The sequence below is a fragment of the Labrus bergylta genome, chromosome 2, assembly GCF_963930695.1.
Source record: "Labrus bergylta chromosome 2, fLabBer1.1, whole genome shotgun sequence".
NCBI classification, from domain to species: Eukaryota; Metazoa; Chordata; class Actinopteri; order Labriformes; family Labridae; genus Labrus; species Labrus bergylta.
In genome coordinates this window covers 33,516,077-33,532,039 of record NC_089196.1, presented here as the reverse complement: position 1 = coordinate 33,532,039, position 15,963 = coordinate 33,516,077, and the positions used below count along the sequence as shown (strand labels likewise).

The 15,963-nt window shown below is 39.8% G+C and overlaps 2 protein-coding genes and 2 long non-coding RNA genes across 4 annotated transcripts in view; 2 read left to right on the top strand and 2 right to left on the bottom strand.

The window, feature by feature from the left end:
• LOC136181104 (NLR family CARD domain-containing protein 3-like) overlaps window positions 1–15,963 on the top strand; it is a 724,139-nt gene that overhangs the window by 587,274 nt on the left and 120,902 nt on the right. The gene's annotated exons all lie outside the window — the stretch shown is intronic.
• Window positions 1–15,963, bottom strand: part of LOC136181103 (NLR family CARD domain-containing protein 3-like) — a 113,779-nt gene that overhangs the window by 77,702 nt on the left and 20,114 nt on the right. The window lies entirely within an intron of this gene.
• LOC136181246 (uncharacterized) overlaps window positions 1–15,963 on the top strand; it is a 50,267-nt gene that overhangs the window by 23,805 nt on the left and 10,499 nt on the right. The window lies entirely within an intron of this gene.
• Window positions 13,110–15,854, bottom strand: LOC110004916 (uncharacterized). The gene is made up of 3 exons (XR_010667597.1): window positions 15,275–15,854; window positions 14,666–14,728; window positions 13,110–14,482 (listed from the first exon to the last, which is right to left on the bottom strand). It is a non-coding gene; the product is annotated as an uncharacterized lncRNA (long non-coding RNA).

Here is a 15,963-nt window from a genome sequence, read left to right as displayed (position 1 = left end):
GAAATCCACAAATGTGTGATATACATATATATTAAAAAAACACATTTGGATCTTGTCTTGTCAGTCTGCCTTTACAAACTGTTTGTCATGTGTGAACCTCGCTGCATTTGTGTGTGGGACTTTTGAGACTCCCCTGCTGTGGCTCGATTCACAAATGGAAATGTCTGTAGCCAATCAGATGTCTCCTTCCTATTCAGCCAATCACAGTAGGGTAGATTCAATGGTATGTTTTAATGTGATCACTTTAGCGTTACATCGCAGCGATCAGCCGAGCTGTCTGATTAAGTCGTCTTTATGTTGACGAGTACAAACAGTCTCTGTGATCGTCGTACTATAGATGGAAAGTCGTTTATCGTGCTGGGTCACGTTGTGGATGCTGGGCTCTGCTCTAAACGAGTCAGTATCTGAAGTGTATGTACAGTTTAAGCTCTGTGTGCAATAATGAACGGCCCGACTCAAGAAACGAGCCAGACTCTCTTGTTGACATACTCCGTGTCTGCAAAGACCGAGATGCCTTGTTTCATAGTGTGGGGGAATGTCTTATTGTCAGTAGCTTCCTTTAACATGAGAGAAAATGGACTTTCTAACAATTCCCAAACATGTTTCTAAAAGTTCACATCCTGGTGACTTATCCAAAGAAAGACTATCTACTGCTTCTTTGAGCTCCTCTGAAGTAATATCAGCATCACATCATTCTGCAAACTCCTCATCTATATGAGGAAGAAGAGCTGAGAGATGGCTGAAGAAGGAGTCAGCATCCATGAGAGAAAAGGCTGATGAGTCCAGTTTACCAGAGAAAGAAACCATTTCATCAAGACTGGATCAGAACTAACTTGGTCATGAACTAATGAGGCTTTGATTGGATTTCTTTCCTGGCTTCTTTTCTCTCAATGACAGAAATACTTTCCTCCCCTTCCTCCATCCATTTGACCCTGGATCTTCTGTCGGCTCCTTCAGCTTTCTTCACACAGAGTTCATCCAGCTGTGTTTGTAGAATTTGTCCTTTTTGTTTATCATTGTCACAAAGTCATGTCTAATTACAGCAGCTTTTTATTTCTTTGATTATATTCATTTCTGATGATTTGTTACTTCTATTTAGAGATTTTCCAAATGTAACAGAGTGCTCCCTAAATGTGAACTTCATGAATTCCAATTTAGAGATGTAAGAAGTGATAGATTTATCCATCATCACATCAGATATAATAACTTTTATATCTTCAGGAAAAGATCATATTTAAAATCCCTCCTATAATAATGTTGGCAGTTGGATAGTTTAAGGGATTCAGTGACACTAGAGACCTCCAAAATCAACTGTTTGTTTTGAGTTAGGTTATTAAAGCCATACCTATTGACCAAAATATAAAAGTGCTCATTAATGTCAAGTACGTAAATTATCCAGTGACCATCATGAGTACTTCTAGAGGTGATGAATTTACCAGGAGGGTCACAGAACAGGAGCCTGCTGATCTACTGGAACCAAAGTCATCCCATTGATTTATCCAGAATATTTCATCCTCTAGTTTGAAGTGTTTCTTCAGAAATATAAAATTAGCTTTTTCACCCAATCAAAATAAAAATACAGATTTTCTCTTTGTGTTTTCTCTCGAGCGTTTAGAGAGATACAAGAAAAGGAAACATTCGTTGTGAACACAAACTAACAACTGTTAATAAACAAACTATTCCAACCAGTTGAAATATAAAGGACACAAAAGAGAGCCTTAAACTTAACGTCCCTTCAATATCAAAAAATATGAACTGAACCATCCAACCTGTGTGCAGGCCAAACGCCTGTTATTGCTGGCTTACATAGACCATCAAATGTGATCTTGTATGGCGCTCCTAAGTGACTCTCTGTCCATTGTTGAACCCAGCACCACCTTTGTAGTACGCCCGTTTTCCAGCTGCTCTTGCTCGTTGTATCTTTGGCCATAGTGCAGCTCCTGCAGCAGCAAAGAGCACCTTGGAGAAACTCCACTTGATGGACCAAATGTTGGATGGGCTAATATCCCTCCATGGATTGTTCCAGTGCCTAGCGTTGACTTACAACTTGTGGAGCAAAAGTGAGAATGGATTGAAAGAAATGTGGCTAACATTGGGCATTTGGTTGAAGGTTATTTACAAAAGAAATATTATAACTACATACCTACTGATGGATCCAAAGAGCCAGAGAGTGGACATGTGGGGACAGGAGTGTTCATATCTGAGTTTGATATAGAAATATGTAAAAGAATGAATAATAAGTGATCCGTGTTTACAGCAGAACTAACTGCTATAATGTTAGGGTTGAATGGATCGAGAAGGCCAGAGAGAGTTGTTGTTTGTTCAGATTCAACTGCAGCTCTTACACGCCTGAACTCAAAAGAAACAGTAAGAGAGGACTTACTGATGGAAACAAAGATGATGTTGTTGAGATTACAAAACTGTCTCTGTATTTCTCTTCTTCCTCTCTTTCTGTATTTCTCTTCTTCCTCTCTGTCTCTGTTTTTCTCTTCATCCTCTCTGTCTGTATTTCTCTTCATCCTCTCTGTCTGTATTTCTCTTCATCCTCTCTGTCTGTGTTTCTCTTCATCTCCTTTGTCTCCTGTGTGTGTTTCTTTATTTCATCGTCTCCACTTGTAGGAATCTGTAATCTTGTGTTCATGACGTCACAGGACTTCGGGGCCTGGTTGCCTACTGTTGTAAAAAAAAGTTCTAACTTTTGGCAGCTTGGACATCAACCTCTCTTTTTCCTCCCTCTACATCCTTTTTTCTGCTCTGCTAGATAAGCTTCACTTCATACTGGCTTGTTTGTTAGTTTCTATCTTCTATCTCTTTCGCTCTCGTTTCTTTTTTCTCTCTCTGTGATGTCATGTCAATCATTTCTTTAAAGGGAGACTTCACCCGTTGAAACATGAATCTGTATTGACATTGGGATATATATGTAGAAATGTGAAATACATTTTGAAGTTGGTGCCTTCTTGACCAAGAAAAGGCAGAAAGTGTCTTTTTGGCTCATGTGGATGAACGACAACAACTCCCAGAATGCACAGCAATGCAGGCCACTCCCACTAAGGTCCTCTATTTACAGACATTTACTACAACACATACGGCCGTTTCCTCAACTGATTCAGAGATTTCTTCCAGTCCTATCAGAAAACAGACTCTATGTCTGTGTCCATAGGCAAACAGTGAGAGCACCGACACTACCAGTCCACCCCAGCTCGAGCCGGCCCCGGCTCCTCGTCCTCACCGCCACCGACAGTCAGGTCTTAAAAATCCACTTCATCCATATCAGTTTTTTTCGGCATTATCAGCTTTCTCCATAGAGCCTGTTAGCAGGATGCACGACCATTCAAAAATACTACCAGGTTTCTAATGATACAAAGCTTAATGCAAATGGCTGAAGTATCCCTTTAAACACGCTGTCCACTAATGGTGCATTCAGGTGGTGTCGGACACATCGGAAAAACGAGATTCCTAGTTGTAAAATGCACATGAACACCTGCTCAAGTCGGAAAAACAACTCGTCACTCGGAAAAGAATGAGGTGCTCGACTTCCCGACTTGACGTCATCACATAGGGGGAAAATATGTTTAGTTAATGTTAACATACTTTTTATTAATTCATGTATTTGGACATCAACATTTTACTCAAATATAACTGTAACAGCAACATTTCACTGATCTTCTTTGGAGCATCAACGCTTTGTTGCTGTTGTTACAACATTCAAATTTTCTGAACTGAAATCAAGTCGGAAGAACGACTTCCTAACTCGGAAACTTGGAGCACACGAGCAGCACCTGAATGCACCATAAGACCTGAGGGTCATGATGGAATAGTTCATGTAGTGCAGCTGGAGGGGGGAGGGGCCCTGAGACATGATTTATAGATGAACTAGTCATTCTTCTGATAAGAACTTTTTGCGTCTGGGTTTTTAGAAAAACATAATAACTAACTGTCAAGCCCATTCATTGTGTATCGGTGTACCGAGTTGAGCTCAGCGTGGGGTCCTGCTCGCATTAATATAAAAAAAATCAGTCTATAAGTACCGTTAATGTTTGTTTACTGTGTCCTGCAGATCTCCAGCAGCTGTTGGTGAGTAAAGAAGAGCTTCCATCTGAGCAGCAGGAGTGGAGCCACATTCTGGACCAGGAGGACACTAAGCCCCAACACATTAAAGAAGAACATGAGGAACTGTGGAGCAGTCAGGAGGAAGAACAGCTTCAAGGACTGGAGGAGGCTGATACCACCAAGTTCCCCTTCACTCCTGTCTCTGTGAAGAGTGAAGATGGTGAAGAGAAACCTCAGTCCTCACAGCTTCATCAGAGACAAACTGAACAGATGGAAACAAGAGTTGATGGAGAGGACTGTGGAGGAGCAGAACCAGAGTGGTACTCAGATCCAGAGAGACGTTTACAACCAGTGACTGAGGTCAAGACTGATGACAGTTATGATTGGCAAGAGACAAGAGAATATCTGTCAGAATTAAACTTCAAAAATAAGAAACTACAGACTGGTAAGAGACCACATAGGTGCTCGGAGTGCGGTAAAAGATTTAACATAAAAGGAAATTTGACCAGACACATGATGATTCACACTGGAGAAAAACCCTTCAGCTGCTCTCAATGTGAGAAAATATTTACCCATAAGGCCAGTCTGACATATCACATGGCAATTCACAGAGAGAAATCCTTTAGATGCTCTGAGTGTGGTAAAACATTTTACCGACAAAGAGATCTGACTATACACATGATTCTGTATACGGGAGAAAAACCCTTCAGCTGCTCTCAGTGTGGAAAACAATTTAGACAAAAGGGGGGTCTGAAGTCACACATGTTAGTTCACACTGGAGAGAAATGCTAAACCTCAGACTGACATATGAACCAGTAAGTTGGGAGCAGCTATGACGTTTGAATTGAAAGGGTTTATATGAAACAGTTACAGTGTAAGGATCCTTCTTCTCTCCTGATATCTTCTCTTCTTTCTGTCACTCTGTTTCCTTGGAGGCCTCTGTGTTGGGTAGCACAAGTTCTTCAGACAGCTCATGTGTAACCTTGTAATAAATAAACTGATGTAGAGTGAGAAAGACTTTCATCTACTTGTGTTATTTTGTGTCGAGTGTCTAAAGTGTCTTTGGTAAAGAAAAGGAGTTCAGCAGATCCTGATGCAGAGCGACTACAGTCAGGTCAGGTCGATGTCGATTTCACTGAAAACCTATAACACTTAATAAGAATCCTGCAGTCAGAATACAAAATAAAGAAAATTACAAACTGAATGATAACACCTGTAGATGTCATCTGGCATTCTGGATTTACTCAACATATTGTTAGAAGAAACAATAGAGATGCATTATAGCCTTCAGTGTGTGTAACTAAATGGTATATGGAAAAAAACACTTCCTTTTTGCTGCTTCACTGCTTTTTATACATTTTCAGCTAAGAGGAAAATGATTCTTCGATTGGTCTTGGCGCTATCCAATTCCCACTTTAACCTGACTCGTCATCAATCTTAAAACTTTTCTATTTCAATAAAAGTAACTGCTTTCATTTATCAATATTTCACCTCCAAGCAGACCCTTATTCTAAAAGACTGAACACATTGGTTTGGGTTAGGCCACGATAGTAAAAGAGTTCAAAGAGGAGACTTTAATGCAGCGAGGTTACAACTGTTTATTGTGTGTGGTTCTGAAAAGCAAGGAAAATATCTATGAACAAAATTCTTCCCATATACATTCCTATTATAATTGTAAAGTAATCTGGGGAAGCAGTTTTCCACTTATACAATGTTAACCATGCATCTTTTAGCATCCTTACCTTCCTTTTTCTCATTTTAACACCAAACAACACAAATCAGAATTTAAGTTAATATCACCATTAAATGAATCTGAATTTTAGTATCTATTCAGTTCTTTATCTTTTGTTTACAATTTAAACAAACCAGTTAAATGTGTTCAATATTAATTATTATTTACCCTTCTACTTTAATTGTTTCCTGTGAACACTACACTATAAAACCAGAATGCAGAGTGCATCACTATGAAATAAACAGCCTACATTAAATACATGTCACCATTCAAACATTCTGAACAGATAATTACCAAAGAACACAGCACACTTACCAAAGGTATCTCTGCTGTCTTCCTTTCATTGAATTCATCCTGAAAGTGTCTCAGCCTCTCACCTCACTCCTGCTCTCACACACACCGCTGACACTCCTGTCTGTCAGTTAGAGCCACTCAGCAGGTTTACACACCTGGCTCACAAAGGTTACCTGATTTCCTGACCTGCTCAGTGCTGCTCTCCAGTGTTCAATACAAACTTTAAATAAAGGCTGACAACAGAGATAACCTGATAAGTAATAATAAAGCTGATTAACCTTTAAACACAAAGTAAATAAAAGCATATTAATATTTTCATTTTCAGTTTGTCCTTAGATTTTAACAAAACAAAGACTGATTTAAAAAAATCCCCCAGACAACAAACATTTGTTATATGGAAAATAACTCATTTTTTGTATGTTTTTTCATTAAAAATATTATCATCATGTAATCAAACTGTCAATTAAAGGGTTTAAATCCTGATAATTATTCAATATTTGATCGTTTTGATTAGGACTGAAGTTGATCAAAAGATTTAACCCAAAAAGCAGAAAAAAAATTAATCTGTACTATTTTTATAGCAGTTTTTGGAAGTGAACATTTTTGTCCTTAATGACTTAAGAGGGTAGTAAATTAAACTGATGCCTGAGGGTTTAAAGTGTGTCTTATACAGCAGATTTGATGGTAATAACAGCTTATTTCAAGGACCTTCATATAAAGTGTTACCCAAGAAGAACTTAGACTGAGGTTCTGTCTGTGTTTAAACAGATGTCATGAAACAGGGTAACTAAACCTCATATTTTCAGTTGTACTGCTCTACCCTGGAATTTAAAAAAATGCATTTAGAATGTCAATGTATCAACTTAGAGAAGGAGGGGGGGGGGGCAAGACACGCCCACTCACTGCTTCACGCTGTTATCAGCCACAACATGATACAATGTTTGCCCCACACACACACACACACACACACACACACACACACACACACACACACACACACACACACACACACACACACACACACACACACACACACACACACAAACACACACACACACACACACACAGTGGCTCAGGCTCAGGGCTCAGTGTGCATGTGTGTGTGTGTGGGGGGAGCGAGTGAGGAGAGAGTACGAGGTGAGAGAGTGTGTTCGGCACAAGGGTCAACCTCCGGTCTCGAAAAATGAAGCCTATGCTTAAGTACAAAAAACTGCAGTTCCTCGAGGTTCCACTTGAGGCTGGCTGCAGAAGCGCCAGAAGTGCCATAAGCCCACAGCCAAAAAAGCCCGTTTTTACCACAGGAATCAACATGTTTACAGCCTGGTTCAAAAAACGAGATATATCTGAGAAGTTGACGGCCCCTTCTCCTCACACTGTGGGGGGGGGGGGGAATTTTTTTATAACTCATCGGATTGTTTTTTATTAAGGGAAACGGCTATGCCCATATTAGGATTGTGACAGTTTGATTGACAGCTCTGCACGTCGCATCTGTCTGTCACGTCAATGGTCGCGTCAGGAGCAGGAGCTATGTACTCAACACTAGCTTAATTCGGCTTCATCCCGTTCCCGACCTTGAACCGTTAGCTTTCTTCATCTTTTTTTCTTCGTTTGGAGTGTTTGTTTAGCAAATATCTAACAACGAATATGTCTTGCTGTGCGGTTAATTGTAGTAACAGACCATCCAAGAAGTCGATTCTGCAGTTTTTTCGGTGAGTGATATAGTAGTGTTATATATTTATTGAATACTCTGTCAGGTGTCTGTCTAGTTTTGCGGGGCTAGCTTGTTTAGCGTTAGCTTGTAAACCAGCCGGCTAACTGTACAATTGGCCTCAGTGTAGCCCATTATTTACGCTCAAGGTTTAGCCGATCTCCATTTCATGCCAAAGATGCTAAAGTTAACATCTCTAGCCAGCATTATTTAATTGGGGAAAAAAGTAATTCCGAAGAGTTAGAAATTTGAGTTGTTAAGATGTTGAAAAGAATGAGTTTGTGTGAAGCTAAAGGTTCACCTCGGTGGTTAACCACAGACTTTAAATATGATTATCTGACGTTATGATGAATGCTATACTCAACATAAATGTCGAAATTTATAAATAAACTTTGGATATTAATTCTGCGTTAGTACTTTCCAACAATAATGTAATATGTCATTGTTATTTTTGAGATTATAAACTGAAAATTATATTTTCTGTCATGATTTTTATAACATAAACATGCGATAACAAGTACAACTCGACGGGTAGAGATCAGCTATATATTGAAGCTGTGCCAAGTGTGCCATTACGCACAGAGGTAGAGAGATATGAAACATCAACTTCAATCAATAATCAGTTCTAATGTTAATCCGTTTAGCACAGAATATTGGGAGTTACACCCATGTTGTCCAAACGGCTCCAATAAGTGCGCCAGGGACCAGAGGCTCTGAATATTTCTGATGTATTCTGTGACTTTTTTGTCTCCTCTTCCCGCGACGGAACAAATGAAGCGTTCTTAATCGATATGGATGCTCTTACAAAGAATATAGCAGTAGTAATATATATATATATATATACATATATATATATATATATATAAATAACATACAGAATGGAAATAACATATACAGTAAAGCAATATGTACAATAAATAGTTTTAAGAATACAGCCATGTTGATGTATGTGAATAAGATAGACTGACATATGTGTTAACACATTTTGCCTGTAAATAGTTTTCCTCTAGGTGATTCAGATTGGCTGGAGCAGTGGATGCTCAACCTGAGAAGACAGAACTGGACTCCAAACAAGGCTTCTCGTCTGTGCAGTGAACACTTTGAAAGCTGTCACATCGGCACTGATTCCAGGGTATGAAGATATTTTAAATATTATTATTAACAAAGAAATGTATTGATTATGGAAAAAGTGCCAGGAGGAAAATGCTTGGTGGTAAGTGCAAATGAGGTAAGTGACAATGGCATGGTTGTTTTGAGTAGTGGTGAGGAGGTTTCAGATGTAGGTGATGGTAGCAGTGCCGTAAATCTCATTGCTGATCACAGCAATGTCATGATGGAAGACACACCCCAACAAGCCTTTGTTGCTCAAGATGTCATTCATGATGACATTACGCTGACAGCGAATGCAGGGGAAGATGTTGGTCTAGGTAGCAGCAATCAACCCATACATCAGAGTAAAAATTGGACAGCATTAGATCACTGCCAAAACAGCTAAGTTTTGATCTAATGGCCGTATCTCAGGGTGATCACTCTTACGGTGTTTCTCATTCTCCAAGAACACTGAAGAGGATGGCTTCTGCTACAGAGGTAAAGCTCTGTGCAGCTCGAAAAAAGCTGAGGTTAAAAGTCCAGCACACAAGATTGAAGGCAAAAGTTTCTTCAATGAAAGGTTTAGTCAAAGTGCTTCAGAAGAAACTTCTAATTTCATTGGAATGTGCCTCTCTTCTTTCTGATCTCGAAGATGTTCCAAGAGAGATCTTTCAAAGACTAAAAAAGAAGAAGTCTGTGTTTTCAGAGAATCTGAAACAATTCGCCACAACACTGCACTTCTACTCTCCAAAAGCCTATGACTATGTCAGAGAGAAATTTCTTTTGGCTTTGCCTCATCCACAAACCATAAGAAAGTGGTATAGTAGCATCTCTGCAGATCCTGGATTTACTGTTGCTTCTTTCACAGCTTTAAAAAGTCATGTTGCTGATCAGAAAGGATTAGGTAAGGACACAGTTTGCTCATTGATGATGGATGAAATGTACATTCATAAGCAGACTGAGTTTGGGGGGGACCAAATTCACGGCTATGTTGACATCGGAGCTGGTGAAATTGAAAACGTAATTGCAACACAAGCATTGGTCCTCATGGTTGTTGCAGTTAATGCGTCTTGGAAGATCCCCATTGCTTACTTCCTCATCAACAGCATGACCGGACAAGAGAGAGCAAACATTGTCCGAGAGAGCCTAGTTAGGCTTCATGAAATCGGTGTTAGGGTTGTCTCATTGACATGTGATGGACCATCTCAAAACTTTGCAGTGGTCAAAGAGCTTGGTGCCAAGTTGGACCTCGTGGACATGAAACCTTTCTTTTTCCATCCTGAAGATCTCACACAAAAAGTCCATGTTCTCTTGGATCCATGTCACATGCTCAAGCTTCTTCGGAATGTCTTTTCAACAGTCGAGGTTCTGGTGAGAGAAGATGGCCAGCAGATAAGATGGCAGTACATCAAGGAGCTCAACAAGCTTCAGGAGAAGGAGGGTTTGCGCCTTGGCAACAAACTGATGATGGCACATATTCAGTGGCGCAATCAAAAAATGAAGGTACATCTTGCAGCCCAACTCTTCAGCAGCAGTGTGGCTGATGCCATTGAGTATTGTGAGAGGGGGCTTAAATATCCCCAGTTCTTTGGATGTTCAGCCACTGTTCAATTCTTGCGCACCATTGATGTTGCTTTTGATGTCCTTAACAGCAGGAACCCACTTGGAAAGGGATTTAAAGCCCCCCTGAAGCCAGCAAACAAACACCATGCCAAGGCCATTTTAGATGAAGCAGAGTCACTCCTTTGTGGGCTCAGAATGACAGGAAGAGACAACACACTTGTACATGTGCACTCTACACAGAAGAGAACTGCCATTTATGGTTTCATTGCTTGTGCAAGAAGTGTGATGGGCATCTATGAAGATCTGGTAGAGCAGCCAGCAGCCCCATGCCGATACCTTCTGACCTACAAACTCAGCCAGGACCACTTGGAGCTGTTCTTCTCTGCAATCAGAGCACGTGGCGGATTTAACAACAACCCCAATGTGAGGCAGTTTAGAGGAGCTTACAAGCGCCTCCTTGTAAGGCATCAGGTAAAAAGAGGCACAGGTAACTGTCTCCTTCGTGACAACACAACCATCCTTGATTCAACACCCACGACTGTGAATGTTGCGCGCAGGTTGGATGTGAAGCCAGTTGAAGTGCTTGTGCCTGAGGATGACAGTCTGTCTGACCTTCCAGATGTTGACAGTCTATCTGAGTACAAAGACGCAGCAATTTCTTACATCACAGGCTTCATCGTCAAGAAGATGAAACAGAAGACAATATGCATGGCTTGCTCACAAGCACTGACCTCCGATGACTCGGTTCACCATTTCATTACTTTGAAGAACAGAGGTGGCCTCCAGAAACCATCACCGGACATCACTGCAGTTTGCCAAGCTACTGAAAGACGCTTTCAGAGGCTTCTAAAAATCAATGAGGGCAAGCCTCCACTGGGAAGAGGAACAACTGCAGCAATTGTCACCCAGGTTCTTGCAGATTGTTCAGAGAAGAATCTCTTTCCCCAGCTGCACAGCCACATGTTTGACATGTGTGTTGAAGCCAACCATGTCCATATTTTGGTAAGGATGGCTACTGCATGGTACTGCAAAGTTCGACTGAACCACATAGCAAGAAGAGAGGCAGAAAAAATAAAGGAAGGTAAATTGGTTCACAGAAAGCTTACTAAATTAATCCATTTTTTATGGATTAAATAAAAGGTGTTTGGTCACTGTGTGTGGTTAAAGTACATAAGTTATTATATATTTTGATATTGTACATATGTGTATATATTTGTATGTATGTTTCTATTACTGTACAGTATGTTCTTCTACCTGCTTCTCTTTGTTTATATGTGCATATTTGTATGTATGTTTCTATATCTGTATGTTCTTCTACCTGCATCTCTTTATGTCTATATATATGTATATTTGTGTATATGTTTCTCTAATTGTACAACAAATTCTATTTGCTGCATATCAGAATGTGGCCAACTCCTTTTTCATGTTTTTCTTGCAACATGGGAAATGGTAAGTATAATAATGCTATAGAACAACATTGAAACTGTTACTTGGAGCCTGCATGAACGGGGCACAAGTAACTTTCAATGTCTGCCGTTTAGAAAGTGCACATGTTGTCACAAGTGAGCAGAAATCTTGAATGTTCAGAGCTGGAATTAAAACAATAATTGAACTTAGTAATGTCATGTAAAGGCCTTAGTTCTTAGTGAAAAGACTTTCTTTCTTTTTTCTCAGAAAAACCCACCGATTACATAGATGATTATCAGTTGGAGTCTGCATGAACGGGGCCCAACTTTTCTATTAAAAATCTACTGGGATGCTACTTCAAGACATAATGAAAATAGAATTCTCAAAACTGTACATAGAGCCTTTAAAGAGAAACCTCACCTCACCACTACTTAAAGCCAATGTCAGATAAAAACTGAACACATGAATGACTGTCTTTTAGAGTCTGCATGAACGGGGCCTAAGATGATGTTGATCTGTTAATCATTTTCAGTGTCACATTCGTTGTAGTTATTATGTACATAGTTTATGGAATTGTTTGTCCAATTAAAAGTTTACTTCAAATTTTAAATGTCTACAAAAAATACATATTATAGAATTTACCTATAAACAAAAAAAACTTCAAGATGTTCAAATGTACTGTATGTTAAATGTTCTGATTTGTATTATAGAGTTCACCAACACATTTTTGGATCTCCAGGTTTGATAAAAATGTTATATATTAATATTTAAGTTATGTATTTTGAATTGATTGTTAATTTTGCTGAGGGTTTTTGGAAATTGTTATTGTTACATAGTTGTTATAAGGTAGATAAACATACTTCCTGATTTATTTTGTGATTAATTTTGTCCCCATTGCTCACTCTCAGGTTCAGTAATAGTACGTAACTTTTGCATTGTTGTTATATTCTTGCTTTTCATTTTCACATGTCCTGTGCTGTATAGTGTCTCGTGCGTTTGTCCCGTGTTATATGTTCCTACTCTTGGCCTGCACCTTGTCGTGGTGAGTGGGCTTTCAACCAAGACAGGCCATACTGCATGTTTAAAACCAGAGTTTTAACCTCTCATTTTCTCTCTCATGTAGGATGTAGGACACCAGGGAGTTGTGTTTCAACAACCTCACAAGTGTGACAAGCAAGGCATGGTTCAAAGGTTGAAGGTATTACTAGTTTCAAGAAAAAAACTCTGATTTTAAAAACTATTGTTTTTAATGTTAGCTTTGTTGTGATAGCTTGTGTAGCTAACCCCTTTTTTCTTCTCTGCCTTGCGTCAGATAGCTGTTTGTGTTTCTTGCTTCACCTCACCTGTGCTTTTGGGACACCACACTGGGATCACAGACACTGCCACTTGGAACCTCGCACTACCCCTCCCCTTGCACTTTTTGAGTCACATTTGGAATAAACTTTTTGTAACTTTATCCTGCCTATCTGAGTCGTGCTTTTGGGTCCAGAATTTGTACTAATCGTATCAGGAGTCTCCTACTAGTTCCCATTTCTTAACCTCTTATAACTGTAATACATTGGTTCTTTTTGATATATTTTATAAATATAAATGATCTGCTTTTTAATACTTCCCTTAATTGTTAACATTAAAACTCTTCTATATTCGATGATAAAGCACATCATTTGTATAGTTTAGATGGGTAAACTAGACGATATTATGTGATATTGATCTAGGAAGACCACATTTCTGAATGATTTTTAAACATTTTTCTAATCACACATAATTAATGTAATTTACTCTGGTTGAATCTTGATTTTGATTGTTTTGAATTTGTATATGGGGACTTCTTGTGGCAGATATTGAAACAGAGAGCAGAAATCTCTCCACTTTCCATTATTAGAGATAAAGGAAGGGTTTTTGTATCTAAAGCAAGTAACAAAAGGCATGCTCTAAAAATTATTATAGCTGTGGTGTCAGGGACATGGCTACAGAAGCGGATGTTTAACAAAAGTATAAAGAAACTCAACATTAGCCATGGCAGTGGGCTATGAATCTAAAAAAAGGTCCTAAAGGCCACCTTCAAATTCCAGTGCAGTTTCACTGTATTTGGAAGTGGTCTTTAAGGCAATGAGCAAAATTACTTAAAAATATATCATTTCCCCTAGATGTGAAATGAACTCCATCTTTCAAAAATAGCCCAGGACTGTCATGTCCAATTTGAGGGTGCTCAATCATTGCACCGCTTATGGATCCAACAAATGTAGCCATAACACTGTTGACAAACCTACGAGATTTGTCAATCTTCCCCGGATGGATGCCATGCCTCCACTGGCACCTCTGGGTGAGGGCAGACAACATGATCTTCATGCCAGGGTGTCGTGCGTGGAGTTGCTGAAGGTCTTCCTTCATCATATTGAGCAGCACGACACCACTGACATGTCCCATGTTGCTGCCCCCACAATGAATGATGAGGCCATCCGGGGGAGACCTCCCTCGGAGTGAGTTTTCAAAGAAGGGAAGGAGGCCTTTCCAGCGAAGTCCACCCCAGCTGAACCAACTCATGTGGACGTTCTTCAGGCCCAGGTTCCTTCCCTCAGTCTGTGCAGCTCTCTGGGCACCTCGACGGACACAGCTGTCACCAATAATCCACACGGTGTCTAAGGGAGAAATACAAAAATGTTCAATTAATGCCTCAGACAAGACAAAATGTACAGTTAACTACATGTGACAGCTCAGGCTGTTTTTTTGTTATTAGCCTCATCTGCAGGAATAATATTGAACAAGGTAGCTGCAGTTCATAATGATGCCAGTCTTAAAATACAATTTATTCTAATACTTACAGGTTTTGGCGGGTGAAGCTGACACTCCATCACTGTCCACAGACTCCATGACTTCAGAGGATTCTATAGAAAATAAATATCTTATGATTAATATAAAATATTTATTTTTTAGTTGTCACGTTCACCGTCATCACTGTTGACATCAGTAAATATAAGACACAGACATTCCTCTTTTTGTCAGAACAGTAACATGAACTGTATGCTTTGTAATATTGATTTCTTCTGGATGTCTCACATGTTTATTTACAGTTTATGTCTAACAGTAGGTTCATCAACAACAACGAAAAGAAAAGAAAAGAAGCGCCAAAGATCTTTCTTTTATGGTTTTCAAACAGACTTCTAAACTTTAAACATGTTATTACACCCAAGTAATGATTTGTAACACAATGTGAGAATTTTAATGTAAAGATTAGCCTCAAACTGTTTCTTACATTTTATGTTACAACTTTGCTAATGTTTTGTTCTACTAACCCGGACAAAGTCACTGCTGTGACTAATAACCACCGGTAATACATTTTTTAAAAGTGTAGTTTTAAGACTTTAATTATATATTTGGGTTGAAGACAATTTGTTTTAACTGTGTTATAGAAAAGTTAAATGTTAACTTACTGTTTATAGTTATGGACGAGTGGGAGCAGGACAGCAGTAGCAGATAGAGCAGTTGTTAGCAATGCTGTGAAGTAGCCTGCTAGGCTGCTAGCGTCAAGCTCGTCGGTCACGTCGGTCGGTCGGCGAACTTTGGTCCCGCCCACAGTCCCGCCTTACTGCTGTTACTAGGTTGATCAAAAGTTAGGTTGAGACAGCAAATCCAATATGGATGCGGCCGTCGATTGGACTCATTTGCTGCCTATGTAACAGACGGGTCAGGATTCGTCCAGTAATATTTACAGTCTATGGTTCTTCAGGTGTGAGCGAGAGGCACGTTATGATGCCGGGGACCGGAGCAGAATAAGCAGGAGAATGTATGAACTTGGAGAGGGAGGGGGGCACGGGGGTAAACTCCCCCACTCACTCCTTTCACGCCGTTATCAGCCGCAACATGATACAATGTTTGCCCCACAGACACACACACACACACACACACACACACACACACACACACACACACACACACACACACACACACACACACACACACACACACACACACACACACACACACACACACACACACACACACACACACACACACACACACACACACACACACACACACACACACACACACACACACACACACACACACACACACACACACACACACACACACACACACACACACACACACACACACACAC